Genomic DNA, 6000 nt, shown 5'->3' on the forward strand with positions numbered 1-6000 from the left:
GTTTCATCTCAGCAAGCTTTCACGATGGAGATGATATACACGTTTACAGATGTTTCAGTGTGGATTTCTCTGTGCAGTGATAGTTGTGGTGTGTACTCTGCTTTTCATATTTAGAACTATATCTTTGTCAATATCATTATAGTTATCGTTCTTAATGTAAACAGGCCTTAAGTGTCATATCCTGTTTTTGAATGTCTGTTTTAAGACTCTTATTTTGATGTTTATTTTGTTCTGTTGCATCCATGTTCTTATTTCCTGTTTTCCCCCTATACCCTTAATTGCCCCCTATACCCTTAAATATGGAACAGCCATGTGTAGTGGTGTCCTTAACCATAGTGGACCTTTGCACATTTAATATAAAAGGTTTAGTTTTTACTAGGAGACGGAAATTATAAAAACAAGCCCATACCACCGAATTGATACCAACTGTTTACAGTATAATGCCAATGGACTCGAATCTAAAAGGACCTTGGTAGAGTCATTTGGCTGGCTGGCCAAAAAAAATGACCTCGGTTTTGTCCTCATTTAACATTATGAAAAGTTTTGCCTTCCAGTTTTTAATATCATTTAGGCTAGCTAAAAGAGAATCCAAAGATTTCGTTGGGTGCCTTTGTGGTAAATACAGTTGAGTGTTGTCAGCGAAAGAGTGGAATGATACTCTATGGTTTCTAAAAGATGACAAGGAAGGCATCTTTTAGTGGAGGTCGAGTTTCCATAATTGACTGAAAAATATCTATCACTTACAAAAGATTTCCAAACTGTACCTTTCAAACCTACTATGTGTTCAAGGAGAGTACTGTATATGTACTGTATATTATGATCAATCATATCAAAGGCTGCACTCGGATCCAGCAGCACCAGAATAACAGCATCCCCTTTATCTAGTCATGGCAGGAAGCTATAAAGCGCACCCAGAACAAACATTTTCAGCTTCTGATAGGCCGAAGCAAGTCAATCACAGGCACGCCGGAAATGGCTGGGCGACGCAACGTTCAAGTGAACTTTCGCTGCGTTCCCTTGAGGCAAGCACAACAAAGACAGAAATCACCCAGGAGCCAGGGGTGAAGCCCAAATCTAGGTTGTAAACCTGATGAATGTGTGTGGAAAGGACCAGCCTGCTACATCACACACCTCTTGTAGGGATATCCCTATTATAAGGCAATGACGCCATACTCCTTCTGATCCGACATACCATGGAGGAAACACCAATGGTTTCTCCCCAAAGACACCAACCAAAGATGCATGGTAAGCAGTTAGGCCGCCACATAAACCTAAAGAGTGGAGGGGGATAACCGTGCAGAGTATTAATCCCGCTGAAATTCCAGCACTGTACCAACCGAGATGTTAACTGGATCCAAGTGATGATTCTTGCCAGTTTCCTTTTGCAGGGTTTTATAGAGTGAGCGTGGCCTCAACAACCTCAGTTAAGAGACTAAGTTAAACTCACATTCCCACATTCCATAACTCTGCTCTCAAGAACTCCCGGGAGTAGAAAAATCAGGAAAACCGTGTACAGACGCAGTCCCAGCCACATCTGCACAACATTATGAGCTCTACCACCCCGGTATCCATTCCCCGGGCCTCAGCCCCTGCCTTGACAGGATGTCTGCTCCCTGAATCTGGTGCCCAGGAATTTAAAGCCTGAGCCATCATCACCAGGCAATTAAGTGCCAGGATAGATGATGACCCATCCACAGACACTGAGTGACCATCCATCGTCACTCCCCAGCCCTTGAGGGAATCATTCCGTCGTACGCGTTATGCAACGACAAGGAGCTCCCAGCACAGGACCCTGGGACAAGAAACAAGGCTTTTTCCACATAACCAAAGTACGAAGCACCTTCGCGTAACCTTGATTATGCAGAGCGGCTTGCCCCTCAGGGAAACCACTTGGTCTTATGCCACCACTGCAAAGGTTTCATGTACTGCAGGCCAAAAGGTATCCCATTGGACGCAGCTACCATCAGACCTAACAGTCTCGAAATTGTTTGACAGTGAGTGACTGGCCAAGCTTTATCTTGCTCACAGCTGTGAGGATCGAACCGATACGAGCAGGAGATAGACGTGCCTGTATTGTCATCAAATCCCACACCACACCTGAAAAAGTGATCCTCTGTAATAAAGAAAGCACACTTTTCTTTGCGTTCAGACTAAACCCACATACTTTCATATAGGGAGGACGAAATCTCAATGCCGAACCGCCATCTGCTCCACATTGAGCCAAAATACAGGGTGACAAGACTAGGCTGAAAGGAAGAACCCGAAACTGGTACACTTTGCCCCTGAAAGCAACCTGAGGAACTTCCTGAGTTAAGAAAGGATGGAAAACGGCAGTATGCGTCCTAAAGATCTACCATGAAAAACCAGTCCTCGGATCTGATTGTGTCATGATTCGCCTCAGCGCACAGATCTAGAATTGGACGCCACCCTGTATCCTTCTTAGGAACGATAAAATGTAAACCCGGACTCTCTGTCAGGTACAGGTTCTATGGCCCCCTTCCCCAGCAAGGCCTTTACCACTTGTTCCATAACCAGAGCCTGTTCTCGAGACTGGTCTTTGATGTTACCGCTGCTCCCCGAAGCACACAAGGTGGCAGAGTTTGCAGAACAGCCCCCTGAGGGCACCGAAGGGCAACCTGGAGGCGACTGCCCTCAGAGACCTGAAGCCACTGGTGTCAGGACCTCTTCCCCGAGGCCTTCTTGGAGAAAATGATGGTCCTCAGATATTAATACAGACATCTAATTCCAAAGCCAGTCAAATATTTCATTCCTCAAAATTAAATGCAAACAAGAAACAAGCAGATAAGAATACGTGGTCTGAATGACAGGCTGGCTATTCATGTTATAATCTCAATCAGACATATAACCCAGCCCTAACTGAAAATTACATCTTGTTTGCTGATCATTTACATACACTCACCTAAAGGATTATTAGGAACACCATACTAATACTGTGTTTGACCCCCTTTCGCCTTCAGAACTGCCTTAATTCTACGTGCCATTGATTCAACAAGGCGCTGAAAACATTCTTTAGAAATGTTGGCCCATATTGATGGGATAGCATCTTGCATTTGATGGAGATTTGTGGGATGCACATCCAGGGCACGAAGCTCCCGTTCCACCACATCCCAAAGATGCTCTATTGGGTTGAGATCTGGTGACTGTGGGGGGCATTTTAGTACAGTGAACTCTTTGTCATGTTCAAGAAACCAGTTTGAAATGATGCAAGCTTTGTGACATGGTGCATTATCCTGCTGGAAGTAGCCATCATAGGATGGGTACATGGTGGCCATGAAGGGATGGACATGGTCAGAAACAATGTTCAGGTAGGCCGTGGCATTTAAACGATGCCCAATTGGCACTAAGGGGCCTAAAGTGTGCCAAGAAAACATCCCCCACACCATTACACCAGCACCACCAGCCTGCACAGTGGTTACAAGGCATGATGGATCCATGTTCTCATTCTGTTTACGCCAAATTCTGACTCTACCATCTGAATGTCTCAACAGAAATCGAGACTCATCAGACCAGGCAACATTTTTCCAGTCTTCAACTGTCCAATTTTGGTGAGCTCTTGCAAATTGTAGCCTCTTTTTCCTATTTGTAGTGGAGATGAGTGGTATTCCATTCGCCTCAAGGTTGTGCGTGTTGTGGCGTCACAAATGCTTTGCTGCATACCTCGGTTGTAACGAGTGGTTATTTCAGTCAAAGCTGCTCTTTTATCAGCTTGAATCAGTCGGCCCATTCTCCTCTGACCTCTAGCATCAACAAGGTATTTTCGCCCACAGGACTGCCTCATACTGGATGTTTTTCCCTTTTCACACCATTCTTTGTAAACCCTAGAAATGGTTGTGCGTGAAAATCCCAGTAACTGAGCAAATTGTGAAATACTCAGACCGGCCCGTCTGGCACCAACAACCATGCCATGCTCAAAATTGCTTAAATCACCTTTCTTTCCCATTCTGACATTCAGTTTGGAGTTCAGGAGATTGTCTTGACCAGGACCACACCCCTAAATGCATTGAAGCAACTGCCATGTGATTGGTTGATTAGATAATTGCATTAATGAGAAATTGAACAGGTGTTCCTAATAATCCTTTAGGTGAGTGTACATTAGGAATGTTCATGCAAGTTCTCTGTGGCATACTATTTAACCCTCTGGGGTCGGCTATCGCACCGGCGCGACGAGCTCGATTTTTTATTTATTTAAGAAATATGAAAAAATAAACTGTTAAATGTCTATTGTTTTATGTGTCCACTTACAATCGAAATAAAACATTGTGCTTTTGTAAAATAAAGAAAATAAACAGGGTGAGCTTTCAGCCTCTCCGTCTCCGTGAACTTTTTTTCTGGAGCACGTCTCTAAATTTAAACAAAACTCAGCGAATACTATTTACCCAGGCGTGAGCAATATATTTTTATAATCATTTAAGTGTGTACTTTTAAATGATCTAATTAAAAACTAAAATAAATATTCTCTGTTTATGTAATTTATATAAAAAGAGAGAGATGTCAGCCGTTCTCATTATCGTTCTCGCAGCTCATTATTCTGCTAATCTGACACGGCCACGGAGAGCGCGCGCTATTCAAACGCAAATGATCTGAAGCAACACATTGAGACGTGTAAACGCCCACATAAACTCGGTAAAACATCAAGTATAATCAGATTAATGTACTATGTCGTCTTGCAAGGCTGTGAGGAATAATCCTGGGACATTTACCTCAGAACAAGGGCTGGTTTATCTAAAGCATCCAGCTGAGAATTGGGTAAGTTTTTTATTCTTGTGCTTTGTTCTAATCGCGATATAGAATAGTGTCTGTAAACGCAAAAATACTGTTTAAATTTGAATCACGTTTCTGTGTGTGAAAGAATTAACGGCACAGATGGGCGCTGTTGTTTACTAATATTGTTTAAATATGAATCGGGTGTCTGTGTGTGAGTGAATGAATGTGAGTCAACAGTTGACTAGTTTTGGATAGATTATAAAGTTTTTACTCTAAAATAGACATCAAATAAACTTTTGTTAGCAGTTTCTGCTCATATGTTAAACATATAGTATGTTTTGTCAAAAAATAAACTAATCAACTAAGATGTGTTTGTTCCAATGCAAGCTATATCAAACGAGTGAATCCTTAACTTTGAAATATGTATGATAATGTATTGGCCTACTTAAAAAGAATACTTTAAGAAATTTTTATGGAAAAAGACAATTTTCTTTTCAAGATGTTTCCAACTCTAACTTTGAACCAGTTCAAATAGGCTATATGGGCCATTCTACATTGTAGAATGGCCCATATAGCCTATTTGAACAGGATTTGTTTTCAGGTATGACTAAAAATGTGCTTTTGACTTTCATTTATATTTTGATTTTAAACATATATATATATATATATATTCTCTTGCATTCTTTCTTGTTTGACACATCTGAATGAAAGGCTCATTATGTAGGTCTTTGTCTTCTCAGGTGTGAACCATCTAATTATTCATGATAAGGGGTTGGGCCGTTGACGCCCCCACGCATATTGCCTTTACAAACAAATGTTTTTTTTAAACAATTTAAAACATTCTATTGCTTTATGTGAATGATTAGGCAGGATGATTTTCGGATCATTTTTAAGCAAAAACTCTAGGCGACAACATCCATTAGTCAAAAGTCTTGTGGACACATATTTAGTATGTGTTTTGTGGCCTTATTTCAGAAACTTTAATTTTTAGTTTTTTCAATAACCATGCATAAACAATATTCTCTCAAAAATACAAACATGTACATACATGTTGCTCAAATATATTGGTAGCCATGTTTGTGATAAATAGAGTGTAATGACACCTGTGCCATTTATATTTTTATAAGCAACTGAAAAAAGCACAAATGTCAGGGCATGTCAAAACATCTCAAGGACCCCAAAAACACCTTAGACCCCAGAGGATTAAGTTGTATAGAACATAATTTTATCTTGTTCTTTAGTTTGTAAAAAAACAAGCAAAGTTTTACAGTAATA

The sequence above is a fragment of the Siphateles boraxobius genome, unplaced genomic scaffold, assembly GCF_051911475.1.
Source record: "Siphateles boraxobius isolate OS27281-9 unplaced genomic scaffold, OSU_SipBor_1 13, whole genome shotgun sequence".
In the NCBI taxonomy this organism is placed as follows: domain Eukaryota; kingdom Metazoa; phylum Chordata; class Actinopteri; order Cypriniformes; family Leuciscidae; genus Siphateles; species Siphateles boraxobius.